The following is a 15491-nucleotide window of genomic DNA, read 5'->3' as shown; positions in this document are numbered from 1 at the left end:
TGTTCGGCCGCGGTCCATCCGTTTAGTGGTGCCCGCGGCCTCGCTACCCTCGGCGATAATTGACACCTTAAACACTGCCCTGGGGATTCTGCTGGACAAAGACTTCTTTGGGGACCAGCGGGTGTCTGTGGAGCCTGCTGCACAAAATAGTAAATTAGTAACTCTCCAGTCGACCCATTTTGAACTGTCTCACGACGTCGTTAAGGACGTATTGTCGGCGTATGGGTCAGTTCGCATAATCAAACATGAGGCGACCAGACGCGCCCAAATATGTGTACCGAGAACTGGCGTGTCTGTCTGGACATGAAGAAGCTGGTTCCCAACTTCATTTCCGTGAACGGATGTGTCAACGTTGTGGCCTCGAAAGCCACATGTTTTATACTTGCCAGATGCCGAGGTGCGGGATTTGTCTGGCCGTTGGACACGAAGACAGTGCCTGTATTGTTCAGTGTGATGTGTGTCGTGGTGGTCACACATCCTCGCGTTGCCTGAGGCGTGTGGCGACGTATGCTGTGGTGGCAGGGCGGCCACGCGTAAAGAAGAACAAACTGGTTGGGGCGTCACCTATTCCTCCCCCGTTATCGACGGCTCCTGAAAGTGGGGTCTCTGAGAGGGCGCCTGTTCCTGCAGCTGGTGCGTCCCGGGAGGGTGGATCTCGGTCCCCTGCAGAGGGCCGGGTCTCACCCACCGAAGTTGAGAAGGCTTCAGCCCCTGGGGAGGTGGGAGCACTTCTGGAGCTGTTCGGGTGGAGGGGACCTCTGAGGAGGCTCCAGCCCATCCTACTGGTCCCAGTTTGGATAGGCTCCTGAGGGGGATCTGGACGAACCGGGTAATGCTGGGGCGTCCCCTGTCTCCATGAAGACTCGGGCCTCTGTATCGGGTGGTGAGGGGGTTGAGGGCTGTAATAAGTCCCCACGCCCTAACCACCCCAGTACGTGTTGAGGTGAGATCCTGCAAGGAGGGTCCTCCCTCCTCTGTTAAGGGTTGGTCGGCTGTGGGAGATGGTGCCTCCGAGGTGTCCCAGGCTTCCCCAACGGGGATGTGGCAGGGGTTCTATGGGACCCCAGCCCAGACCTCGGACTTAGTGGGTATTATGGTTCTCTCCCACGACGCCATTTTAGTTCCGACCCCGACGTTGGACGAGTTCCCATCACCTGGCTCTTTCGACTGTTTGGTTGACTTTCCCAGTCTCTCGGGGCTGGGAGAGAAGAATCAGGGGGAGCGGGGGTCCTGCAGCCCCATGTCTTTTCCAGACTTCAATTTGGATGTTCCTGTTGTGCAGCGGCGGTGATCGGATGCCAGTGGCCGCAGCTGCAAAGAGGGGATGGGGTCGGGTGGCCTCAAGAACCACTCGCCCCTTGTCTCAATCTGTCCAGTGAAAGCAACAGTCACTGATTCCTCCCCTCGGATTGGTTGATGGGTTTTTCCAGCATTACTTTAACCATCCAGGAATGTTTGGGATTGTTAAACAATTCTGCACATTCTCCCTCTTCAACCACTTTGTGGTTGATGCAATAATTTTGCAGGAGCCCCTTTTGCCTCTCAGAGGGTCCACTTTTCGTTTTCCTCTCGCTATCCTGTCTGTTCCTTCTGGTCGTTTGGCACGACACGTGCACGGGGTGTGGGGAATCCTCATTCTCCCGCATTTTAATGGCACCATCCTCACATTACATAGTGATGCTGAGGGACGAGTTGTGTGCGTTGATGTTGTCGCTGGAGGTCGTGAGATTCGTTTTGTCAATGTCTCTACACTTGCACAGCCTGGGGAGTGGGAGGCCTTCTTCTCGGGCTTGGACAGGTTCATGGTTATACAGGCCGATATCGTCCTTGGTGGCGACTTCAACTGCGTCTTGGATCCTTATCTCGACAAGATTGGAGGTGATCCTCTTTCTGGTGTTCGGTGTACGTGGTCTCTGTGTGCGGTGCTTTCGGATTTCGATTTTCCCGATGTCTGGCGTGTGCTGTGTGGGCTTGCTTTTGTGGCAACTTGGACTGGTTAGGGCATTTCTTGTCGCCTTGACAGGTTCTATGTAACACCTGGCAATCGGCAGACCCTCAGCAGAGCTGCAGTTCACCAGGTTGGGAATGTCTCGTTTAACGTGTCCGACCATCGGGCACTTCTCACCCCATTCTGGGATTTTGTCCCAGTTTCTCGGGATCCTGATGTGTGGAGGTTCAACGTTTCCCTCCTTGCTGAGGATGAGGTTGGAGACGCGTTGATTGTCCTTGCCTGGGGGCTCTGCTCTGTCAAGTCTGTCACTAGGTCCTGGGAGCAGGTCTGAAGGAAGCCTGTGCCTCCTTGTTGAGGCAAGCTGACATGTGCCGCCTGGCCTTGTGAGGCACTCAGGACGTCTTGGCTGCCTTGCCTTGGCAGGCCGATGGATCTCTGGGTCCTCTCGGACATCGAGAACCAACGCATGTTTTTTTTTTGTAAGATCTGTACTTATAAATTTTAAAGTATGGAATATTAAAAATAGCGGAATGTGTTATTATAACATAATTTTGTTCTTGACTGAAGCTGTGGGGACTTACCGAGATGTTATCGAATGTACAGAAAATTTTGTTTGCTGTTATGTTCCTCTTACCTATTATTGTTTCACTGGACGTGGAGGAAATGCAGGAAGCTGGTGGTTCAAAATGTTAAAGAAAACGATTAATGCTGATGATACTTGAGTATTCACTTGGGAATGGTATTATCAATAAAAAATATAAACCAAATTTGTATTTTTAATATGCTGGATATGGAGTGTTTCCGATGTGTAAATTATGAAAACAAAGAGTTGTGAAACAGTTAATACATAAAGATATTTGTAATACGAAAAGTGTAGAAGTCGTTCGAAACGATGAAGACAGTTCTGGCAAACTTCCAATAAAACTAAGTACAAGTGTGATTGTGTACAGCCAAGGGCTGAAACACGCGTGTTCTAAATATGTATCAGGAAGTACAACAACGTGTTCAGCAAAACAGATATGCAGTTATTATGCTGAATTATTAATATAAAACAGTTGAATCGTATGAATTATATGAACGTTTATGTACATTATTTGGACTAACACGAGAATTCATGAAATTTATTAATGTATTTAAAATTGTATAAAACAAATTAAAATTGAAAAAAAGGAGGTTAGTTAACACCTTGACTGCCAATTCAAGACAACATATAAAAAGGCGCGAGATATGTAATGATTTTACAGAACGATTATTGATTACATTTATTGGGACCTGTTTAATTCGCTCACAATAATTGTTTTTTGGAATTTCGCACAAAGCTACTCGAGGACTATTTGTACTATCCGTCCCTAATTTAGCAGTGTAAGACTAGAGGGAAGGCAGCTAGTCATCACCACCCACCGCCAACTCTTGGGCTACTCTTTTTACCAACGAATAGTGGGATTGACTGTCACATTATAACGCCCCCACGGCTGAAAGGGCGAGCATGTTTGACGCGACTGGGATGCAAACCCGCGACCCTCGGATTACGAGTCGCACGCCTTAACACGCTTGACCATGCCGGGCCACCGCTCACAATAAAGGAAACCTTAACTGATATGATGAAATTACTGCGAGAATGTTCACTCTTCATTTATATGAGTACATATGACATTGTGACTGTTTGTCATTCACAATCTTGTGACAGTCAAGAAGTCTTTTCAAAACAATCAAGTTCTGAAAAGTTGACAATTCTGAAAAAATAGTTTCGATATCCATAGTGGGAACAGCAAAAATTAACTTCTTAAAGTATGATAATTATATACATTATTTAAGAATTCATGTGTGTAGTTGTAACTTTCAATACTCGTTAAATAAAAATAAGACAATGTTCTCCGGATTTCAATATTGCTAAAATACTTCCATAAAAGTCTCCCGCTGGTAAGTTGGTAAGTCTACAAATTTACAACGCTAAAATCAGGTTTCGATTCCTTTCGGTAGATTCAGGAGACAGCCTGATGAGGCTTTGCTATAAGAAACATACACACACTTCCGTAAAGCTTGTGCGATTGTACTGCCCTCTAAGCTTTAACACAATATTTTGACCCAAGGGATTTCCAACACTCAATAATATGGGAAAATCAGAAACTGTGTATTTATTAATTTAGTTGTTGCTAAAAAGTTTAAATTATATGGAATGAAATATTACACACCGAATTCTTGATCATTAAGTATAAACAGATGTAACAAGTAACATATGTGATATAAAAAGTATTCTGTAGATGAAGGAACAGATGTTGGGCAATAAGAAGGAGATTTTTTAATGTGTTTACATGAATACTTACCTTTATTTAATGAATAAAAATTCATTATGTTACAGCGAATAATGTGTCCACCAGAGTCTACAAACCAGGTATTTTACAGAAGTAGAGATGTCTCTCTAGATATTGTTGTAACAAATTGTTTTATCATCTATTTGTTCACTATGGTCTCTTGCACTTATTATCAGTTTGTCAGTGCTAAATTCAGTTAAACATATAACGCTTTTCGCCCCTGGAGCAACTGGAGAACATATCAACTGATGTAAATATGTTAGCATAATTATAATCCTTAGAAAAGGTGAGAATAACCAAAGTAACCTTCCTGGATGAATGGTGAAGATATTTTTATTTTTGGTAACAGTCTTTATTAAATAAGAAAGAGTTTAGAGGTTACAGCCTAACGTTAAAGACGAATTTCAAATATTTTTAAAACATCAAGTTGAAGAACAACAACATGATGACAAATGTGTTGAAGAGAAGAAGAACAGAGCAGGTCAGAGTACAATAAATGTGAAGTAACACACGAGATATAAGGAATATAAACATTAGATGTTGTTTTATTATATTATGAAGAAACTTAATTTGGAGGAAAGGAACTGATACCAAAAAGTGGATTTCAAACCAATGTTGCTGGTGTTGGAGAAATGTATTCCTTGGATAAAAAATCTCGATAAATCTCTGAATTTGGATTGAACGAAAGAAATGTTTTAAATAAAAAGGAAAACTTTAAAATCAAACACTAAAGAAAGGGTACACGATACAGTGGTACTGGTAGTTTAGAATAAAATATATCCTAAGATGTATCTGATATTCAGTATTCTATTTTTATCTAACAATTAGCTTGGGTATATTCTATATTCCATAGTTCCAGCAGATATCAATGTTAGGAATTGATGACGACATAATCTATAGATTGTTTTAGATTGTTGATGTAACTCACAAATGTATGAACTATTTCTTCGCTTATGAGCTTAGTTTTCACATTCGGCTAATAAATAACATTATTTATTATAATAAAATTAATTACAGACCATTTCCAAGAGATATTTTTCCAAAGGAATTTTTCTTTGTGCGTGTAAAAGGTTTAGCTAAGTACAAAAGAAAATACAAAGCTCAACCCTGTTAAACACCTTATAATATTAATACCTTCAGCTACAAACGTCTATGTTAACCTGTCTGCTATATCGTGTATTTGTATTTCTCAGGATGTCCTTGTAAACAGACATTGATGGTGTATTTGTATTTCTCAGGATGTCCTTGAAAACAGACATTGATGGTGTATTTGTATTTCTCAGTTGTCCTTGTAAACAGATATTGATGGTGTATTTGTATTTCTCAGGATGTCTTTGTAAACAGACATTGATGGTGTATTTGTATTTCTCAGGATGTCCTTGTAAACAGACATTGATGATAATTCCTACTCTCTTCTTGTGAACACATGGTGTTCATGTCTCATCTACTGGTTAACTGTAATTATAATTTATTTTGTTAGTACAAATACTTTATAGTAACATCTACCTATCTTTAAAATGTGTCAGCTGTTTGTTTCTTTCAACACGTTATATATGAGACAGTTTGTTTAGTTCTTAAGATGTTATACAAGATACTTAAACGTTCTTATATGTGTACTTGTTTATATTTCGTTAAATATTAAATATGAACATTCTCTATTGTGTCGTAATATACAAATTACAATATTATAGATAATAAAAGGTCCACCAGGGTCTGCATTCTAGACATTTTACACACTATTAGCTATTGATTTCTACATTTTATAGTATAGATAGCCCATTGTGTAGCTTTGTGCTTAATTCAAAACGACAACAAATCTACATGTTATTGTAACCTACTGTAAATTTTCAGAACACATATACCAATTGTAAATGTATTCTAACAACACGACAGTAACTGGCTACTTTACATTTCTCCATCTGCCTGTGACCCACTCGTGAGTACAATCAGAAAGGTTAAATGTTAACATTATATTTTTCCTAAATTTTAATGGTTCACCTGTGATCCAGCAACAAGTGTGAGAACTGACAAATCTATAGTTCGTTATTAGGTGATGCAGATTGGTCCTAGAGATAAAACAATAACTCACTAAACATTCAAGCAACAACATATTATTATGACACATAATATTAATATGATACATATAATTTGTATAAATATTGATACATCAATAATTATACAAATAATTACAATTTAATGTGTCAATTAAAATCAAGGATGTTTCAACTGAATGTTTTATGAGTTTGTTTCCGAAATTGTTTTTGAAGTTATTAAATAATTAGGTAAAAATTATAAATATTCTAAATCATCAACATTTTAACCACGATGTTCATCTGGTTCTCCACTGGTTCACTTGAAGTTAATTTAGCTCATTATTCAAAATAAACATCTTAAAATGAGCGGAGTGTAATAACATTTGTATCAAGTTAACCAATGTATGAATAATTAATTTCTCTTGATGAACTCAGCAGATAGTCTGATGTGGCTTTGGTATAAGAAAATAAACAAATACGGCTGTTTATTACAAGTCTACTGGCTACTAGTTTTCGAAAAACTACTGTTGTTAAAAAACGTATAACAGTTATTCGTTTTATGTTTAATAAAACAGTTTTTTTAGTATATATTATGTCAAAATTATATTCATAAGAAGATATTATTAGGTATTTGTGACTGAGTTTTATGATAGGTTTAGTAATTTGTTTGTTTTAAATTTCTCAGAAAGATACGAAGGGGCTGTGTGCACTAGCTGTCCTTAATTTAGCAGTGTAAGACTAGAGGGAAAACAGCTAGTCATCACCACCAACTCTTGGGCTATTCTTTTACCAACGAATAGTGAGATTGGCCGTCACTTTATAACGCCTTCACGGCTGAAAGAGCAAGGATGCTTGGTGTGACAGGGATTCGAACCCATGATCCTCAGAGTACGAGTCGACTGCCTTAATCACCTGACTCTTCAGGGCCTGGTTTAATAATATTCAAAGTACTAATTCGATTGCTATCAAACGCCATATTTTCAAGAAATATATTTCGTTAGCAGAGCGCTATATTATTGGCCTCTGGTAAGTAAAATAAGATTACATTTGATGTTTTGTGTTTAATATCAAAAATTAAGTTGTAACAGGTGATAATTAATAACTTTTTAATTAAAATTTCTAATAAATCTTCAACTTAAAGGTAAATTTATTATTGAATTAATAAAATAATTAAATCTCTTAACATTCTACCTAAACATAGTGACAGTACAGTGGAACTAGTAGTTTAGTATAAAATATTTTGTAAGATTTATCTCATACTCGGTGTCCTATTCCTCAGTGATAATAGTTATCAATATTATGTGTTGATGACATCATTAACTATAGATTGTTTTAATTTGTTGATGTGACTTATAAACAGATAAAGCATTTGGTCACTTCTGATTTTAGTTTCTAAAGTTTACGAATAAATAACATTATTTATTCCAATAAAACTAACTAGAGACCATTTCCAAGACGTTTTCTTTAAAACATTATAGATGATACAAGTAACAGCATTAGTTGAGAATAGTGGAAAAGTCGAAGCTTAACCCTGCATACTTGAAGGCTGACATCGATACATGTTATTAAACACCATCCTTCTATGGACTGACTGTCAAATAGGGTGTGGCTTCAACAATATAAAACAATTAAACACAAAAATCCATATTAACCTGCCTGTTATACTGTGACATGAAAGATCAAACAGGAATTTATAGTTCTCCATACGCTGGATGTATCTTCCTAGACTTAACCTGCCTGTTATACTGTGACATAAAAGATCAAACAGGAATTTATACTTCTATATACACTGGATGTATCTTTCTAGGCTTCCGTGTTTTAGTATTTCTTAGAATGTCTCTGAAAAGTTCTTGTGAATAAACTTTGATGGTGTTGTTTAATAAGTGTGTATAAATGTGTGAAGGAAATGGGGTTAACTGGAGATTTAATAGAATGTACAAAAATTTCCTATGACATAGAATATTGTCGGTGGTGAGAGAAGAGTCTTCACATTTGTACCACAGGTTATTAATGTCCCACAGTTGTCCTCAACCAGGTATGTTCTGATGGTTAGGACATTCAATTGGCAGTCGTTGGACAGAAACAAATCGTCGAATATTTTCACCATTTTACCTCCTCAGAGACATTACAATGTGACGATCAGCTCGACTGCTAGTTGTTAAAGAGTAACTTAATAGTTGATGGTAGGTGATTTTTATAAGCTGCATTCTCTCTACTTAAACACTTCAAAATTAGAGACTGCAAATTTCGAACGAAATTCAACAAAACAAAAAATATTGTTCGACAAGTCCTGTACGCTTATAGTTGGTATAAATATAGAAACAAGAACAATAATAAGTAATTTTATGTTCTAGGTATGTTTAATCTACTTCAGTGATTGATTGAATTTTTTGTGACTGTGCTGTTTTTTCAAACACAATATTTGATGTAATTCTAATAATTTCCGATGCTTTAACTTTACAAAATGGCAGATTCTAGAGGTTAATAAAATATTTACAAGGTATATTAGATGTTTACCAAACATTTCAAAAGATATTTCTGGTAAAATATTATACTCCGAATTTTCTTTCATTAAGCCTAAAAAACATAACAAGTGGCACGTGATATATCGGGTAAATTATCACATTCTGTAGATTAAGGAACATAATTAACCGTTAAATAAGGCAGGATTTAATCAGTTATTAAAATTAAATCACCAGTAGGAACAAAAGTATTATAAAATATATATTCTGGGTGAATGTTAAATTTAGATGCTCATCATGGTTCATATTATAAATATTATTGTATATTTCTGATATTCAAGATCTACAGTAAATAAGTTGATGGACAAAGATATTTATACGGAATTTACTATCATTACAGTAACAAATGAAACTAATAATTTTGTTCTTCGTTGCAAGGTTTATAGCTGTACAATAGTCTAAATCAACTGTGGCTACAACAGAAATTGAACCCTCAAGGTTTGCCTCGGCTGAACGAAAGGAAACATTAGAAAAACATTGGCTTTCCTAGAACAAGAAGAATGTTTTTAAATTACCGAGATATATTCAGTGTGGAAAATTATATTTTGTAACGTATTTATGTTACATACCGTGATAAAACACTTTTTACAGATGATTATATCATAGTAAAAACTAATTAAACATGATTCTCTTCTTTGTTCATAAAGATAAGGTAAATAATAATAATGGTATAAGGCTTTCTAGTCCAGGGTAAAAACACAGAAGACACAATTAAAAGTCCATTCTTTATATTAATAATTTCCCAGTTTCAATATCACGTTACTTTGTAATACTTCCTGTGGTTTTAACAAAATACTTATGAAACTCATTTTGTTAGGGTTTTACTTTATGTGACCAACTGGTTAATATGCCCAGATATGATTCTTAAGTTTTATGAAATTCTTTTTCCATTATTTGAATTTGTTTACCCTTAATTACAATAAAAACTATACAGCCAAATATATTGTACGCAAGTAACGTAAGTTTTATTAATGGAAGAACATACAATTAGATATTGAATAACTTTAACGCAAAATTACCCTTCGCAGTACGAGGAGTTTGGGTACGCTACAAAAGTGACAGTCAGATCCCACTTTGTGTTTAGATGAGAGTAGTCCAAGAAGACGATGTGAAAGAAACTGTTGAGTATTCTGTTTCTTGGACTACGATACTTAGAAACAGACATTTTGCTTAGTTCGTTGGATAATAAACAGTGTGGAGAAAACTTTTAAATGTTCTTACATGAATACTTTTTATTTTATTAAAAATTAAGCAAAAACATATTATCCCATATGATTTCAACTATAAAAATAAATTATGATAAAGAATGATATATCCACCAGTTTTCAAACCAAGTGTTTTTCAGAAAGGTAGCCATTTCTCTCTCAATGTTGTTTCATCACGTGGCTGTTCACTACAATCTCTTGTATTTCTTGGCAGTCTGCCAGTATTACCTTCATCGTTTCAAACACTTTCTGTACTTCGTATATCAGGTTTCGCATGGCCAGGTGGATGAAGGCGTTTGACTCATAATATGAGTGTTGCCGGTTCGAATTCCCGTCGCGCCAAACGTGCTCGCTCTTTCTGTCGTGGGGGCATAATAATGTAATGGTAAATGCAACTAACTATTCGTTGATAAAGGAGTAGCCAAAGAGTTGGCGGTTTTTGGTGATGACTAACTTCCTTCTCTCTAGTCTGACACTGCTAATTTTGGAAGGGATAGCGTAGACAAACATCGTGTAGCTTTGCGCGAAATTCAAAGCAAACAAACAATATTTTATATATAATTTCCCATTTCAGTTTTATGTATTTTTTCTTTTAACAGTTTGCAAATTCGAGACTCTCCAAATTTTGAACAATAACAATGGAAACTTGTTTTACATTTTTCGTCAGTTCATGAAAGAAAATATGATATGTTACCAACTACTTCGCCCTTTTATTAATAGCAGTTCGCAGCAGAATGACACTTTCAAGTACAATGAAAAGACTGTCTTCATATGTACTGTTTTCACTTTTTCCTAAATTGTACTTTCCTTTCTGGGGACAACAGAACAGGAAGGTATAAAAATTATCGAATATTCAACACAAGATACTAAGATATGTTGAGTTGTAATTCTTATTTTCTCCTCTTGTTTAATTTGTTTTCTGATAATAGAAATAAGTTAAGGCATTTTTCAAATTGATGTTTGTCTATGACATACCTTTAGTTATTCTCCAGCTGATGTTAATTATTTATTCAGTAACTAGTGACATTTTCTAAGTAATATGCCACAACTGTATTTATGTTTTAATTCTGACCGTTACTAGTATAGAACATTATTTCGTGAAAGTGATATAAATTTTCTTTGTTGTCCGAGGGAACATGACTTTACCGTGTACAACGGTGTCTTCTTCTTTTGGAACTATGAGGAATATGTTATTCTTGTAACCTGGAGCCCTACGTTACGTTTGTATCAAATAGGGTTAACATAGTTCCTTGACAACCAATTTTAGAAAAGAAAGTTTAGAGATGTATTTAATGTTTAATGTAATAAACTTCATAACGAGTTACAAAAAATTTAAAAAGCGTCACCTAGTGTAATAAAGTAGTAATTAGAATATAATTCCTTTTTGTTTTCAAGTATTCTTCTATTTTCACTGTTGCCGTACTGTTTCATATTCCCTTTCCCAATTATTAAATAGTTTGTAAATATTTTAGTAACAAATTTTGGTTCTTTTGATTAATTGTAATATTTTGTTTACTTAACCAAGGTTGAGGTCAAAGTTGAAACGTAAAAATCTTGAACCGATATGCATTTTAAATAAACCTATTTAACATTATTTCTTTATGACTGAGTAAAATAAACAAAACCAAAGTATGTCCATATACGTTACATACAATTAAGGTTTTGTAGGTTTCCAACATTATAACTAAAATACTTAAATCATATCGTGATATTTCTGATATTCACTGCTTGTGAAGATTTTCTTGTTTCATACCAATAAAGATAAACGACAAAATGTTTTGTTACTGTGACAGAACAGTATAAATATCTGAACACTTTGTTTGTTTAAAGAACAAAGCCACAATGGTGTTTCTGTTGTGTACCATTTAACTACTTAAACTTACCGCTGTATCCCAGTGAACCATGTGTAGGTGTTGTGTCAGTAACAAACAGCGTGTCAACATGATTAGGATAGAAAAATCATTTAGTTAGCCTGTACACTTACGGTTAAATAACAGAAATGTCTTTACAGACACATGTGTATTCTAAAGTTAAAATAACTACGTTTTGGCTATAATATCGCACATCGAGGGTCGTTTTTTTTCTAATGTTACAATAGCTACGTGTGTCCCACACGATTTATTGATATATAAACTTTATATGCAAAAACGGCTCGATGACCGAAGAAGGTCGAAACGTTGTTCGCTCTTCTATGTAAAGTGTTTTCTCAGCCCAAACGAGCCGTTTTTGCATATAAATTTCTCAACAAGTGGGTTTCTCGTCATCACTGATATATAAACTATTGGTGTATATCCATTATATGTAAACTGTGTGTGCGGCGGGGGGTTCAAATAGTTTTCCTCTGTTTACATGTTACTATCTTTTCTACCCTAATCACACAACTTTATTTCCATTTACAGTTTCAAAGTTATTCCACCACTACATGAGCCACCTTAACAGAAACGTATCACATGTAAATAACAAATAATCACTCACTATTTCCTATTGGCTCAGTCTGTCTCTCTGCATGTCTCTATAATACTGTAATTTATTCTTCACGTCAATGTTACTAGAAACATTCTGATTGGTTGTGATGTTCTCAGAACTGTGCATCTCATTAAAAATACAACAATATAAGCTGAGTATCAGGACCGTAGTCAAACTGTATATTTACACTCTAATAAAACGTAGTAGCAGTGCCTGGTGACTGAACACTCCTTGGTAATATAATTTTTATTTCTTGTTTGAGAGTATTTCTTTATAATAGTAATTATAATGAATATTAAACTAAGTACAGATCTGAAGTACTTATTTGAATAATTATTTTTATCATGTCAACACAAACTAATATTTTGTTTTCATTTCACAAGTCGATATTTTACCACAGGCAGGGTAACTTCAACGTTTTTCTGTGCGTTGTTAAACTTTATTTCTGTGTGTTTTGGTTGATCTGTCTGGTATTGTTCTTGGATATAAACTTTCTTTAATAAAGAAGTTTTTTACTTTCTTGTTTTAAGTTTAAAAAATCTCAATCAAGAGAAAAATTTCAATATAAAATCATTTTTGTTGTTAAACGGTATTTACAAAATGTAATTTTTATCGTATAGAAATCTTACATTACATGTCCAGTTTATTATAATGGTTTTAGTGTCTCTGATAAATCGTGAACCTGTGTCTATTGTAACTTTCTACTTCCGTTTGTAAAACATACCTCTGTTCTAATATATATGAAGCTAGTAAGATATAGAATTCATAGGCTGTACTAAGTTTCGAGCTTTTATTTTAGGCTTCGTTAAAAGTTACATTTCACTAACTACATTAATACTGATTTTAACAGATCGGAGAAATGAAGTCTACAACAATTATTATACTTTTGATGCTTACAACACTGTTGGAATCATCTCCAGGTGAAATTATAAATTCTTTTAACACTGAATTCATACAAACAGTTTAAATGGTATGATAGAAATATCAATTGTAAGTTACGTTTGTCTTTATCGTTTAAGAAACTGCCACAACGTTTATTTCTTGTTTGTTATTAACGGAGGTTTGTAACATAATATTTAATGAAAGTAAGTTTAGAACAACAACGTGTATCCAAACACTAGAATATTATCTACAATGAAATACTGTACAAAAATAATATACTTTTCTTGACGACTATATATTTTACAGCAATTTAAAGTGAGAAATTAAATTATTTCAAAATGATTACATGTGTGAAACAGCAACACAGGGTGACACAACCATGCATTTTTATAAAATTTGTTCTTTTAACTTTTAAAGTAAATATTTTAATTTAAATTGCATTTGTTGCTACAACTGAATATCAAACTGAAAGTAAGTAATATAGACAATAAAATAACAGATAATTGTTTCAGATGTGTTTTGTTGTTAATTAACGAGTGTATAAAATACTAATTACATTAATACGACAGCTGTTTAGATGATTGATCTTGTGCTGTGGTCATGTTTGTTATGACATACAATCCACAGCCGTGAGAACAATATACCGTATTTTATGCAATGTAATACGCACATTTTTTCTTTCAAAATATCTTAAAATCCCCATGAGTGTTCCAAGACAAAAGTGACGAGTTAAGGCAAGAGGTTAGCTTGGGATCTTCTCAAATCGGCCTATCATACAGAACGTAATGTCACTACTTAATAATTACAAGTATCTTCAGTAGTATAAAACACACAACTGAACTAATATTGTCGATATACTGTAGAGTATATGTGTTTACTCAGTAAATTAAAGAAAGTAAAGTATATATCAAAGTGTTGCAAAGTCAATTTTTTTTAGGGTTCGTCTTCTACGATGTAACCTCTAACTAAGGCGTAAAATACGCTATTTAGTGTGCAAGCTAACCAACGGAGAATTACTTTAATGTGTTTTTATAGATAATTTTTATGTACTTTTAGTGACGCAACGGAAAGTTGAAATTTATTTATAAGATACTATTCTGAAAACAAGAAAGTAGATTGGTTTATAGATTAATAATAATAGATTTTACTGACAAACTCGTCAAATTAGCGTAACTGTTAAAGATGACTTTTTTGTGACGTGCTCTGTAACATTAACGGTTGATCTTGGTATTGACGTAATTTTAATAGTTTTATGAATATAATGTTTATTAGCTAGGCTTCAGAAGTAGATAAACAGTGACAATTTAAAAATCATTATAAAATTTAATGGGCGATATATATTCTAATGACGTCACTTTGTTTACTACCTAAACTAGTGGTGAATTTCGGAGATTGCATCGCATGTACAACAAATTTTGTTCATTGTAATGTTCCTCCTTCCTATTGTTGTTCTAATAGGTGGAGCTCAAAGTATAGGTATTGCAAGTAGAGGTCAAAGTATAGGTATTGCAGGTGGAGCTCAAAGTGGAGGTATTGCAGGTGGAACTGCAAGTGGAAGTTTTGGAACTGGAAGTAAAGGAAGCTTATGGTTTAAAGTGTAGAAGGAAGCGATATATTCTGGGGATAATTTAGTATCCATATGGAATTTTGTTATCAATAAAAAAGTAAATAATACAAATAACTCTTTTTTTTTTTTTTTTTGCTTGTTGTTAAACACAAAGCTAACTAAGATCTATCTTAGTTGTAAATACACAGAATTCGAAACCCGGAATTTAGTAATACAACTTCTCCACCTTACCAGTTGCTCAACTGGTAAATGTGTGTGTGTGTAACTAGAATATTAATACTGAAGAGTTAAGTTAAATGAATCAAAACTAAGGACTGAGATAAAAACAGGAAATCAAAACCTCTGATTAATATTAGTTTGTTATAACCAAAAACAAGCCAAAACAGATATAAAAAAAATGGTATACAAATTGAAATAATTCCAGTGTAGAGACTATAATGTGGGATGTAAAAATGAACTCTAGATTTTGGAGGTGAGGAGTAGAACCTTACTATCCTACCTTCGCCAGTCTCACATAAAGTAATAAAATAATAGTAATAGAAGTTAAAATAAT

General features: G+C 34.9%; 1 long non-coding RNA gene across 4 annotated transcripts in view; it reads left to right on the top strand.

The window, feature by feature from the left end:
- The window catches only part of LOC143239059 (uncharacterized), a 251545-nt gene extending 236493 nt beyond the window's left edge, over positions 1–15052 (top strand). Inside the window, exons 1-3 of one of the 4 annotated variants that reach the window (XR_013021008.1) lie at positions 12682–12723; positions 13340–13409; positions 14830–15052. This is a non-coding gene — a long non-coding RNA (uncharacterized LOC143239059). Of the gene's footprint in view, positions 1–12681; positions 12724–13339; positions 13410–14826 lie in introns of those variants that run through there. The other 3 variants (XR_013021007.1, XR_013021006.1, XR_013021009.1) reach the window with 3 other exon arrangements.
- The last annotated feature ends 439 nt before the right edge of the window (positions 15053–15491 follow it).

This window comes from Tachypleus tridentatus, chromosome 13 (genome assembly GCF_004210375.1).
Source record: "Tachypleus tridentatus isolate NWPU-2018 chromosome 13, ASM421037v1, whole genome shotgun sequence".
Taxonomy (NCBI): domain Eukaryota; kingdom Metazoa; phylum Arthropoda; class Merostomata; order Xiphosura; family Limulidae; genus Tachypleus; species Tachypleus tridentatus.
This window is presented reverse-complemented; position numbering and strand designations above follow the sequence as displayed.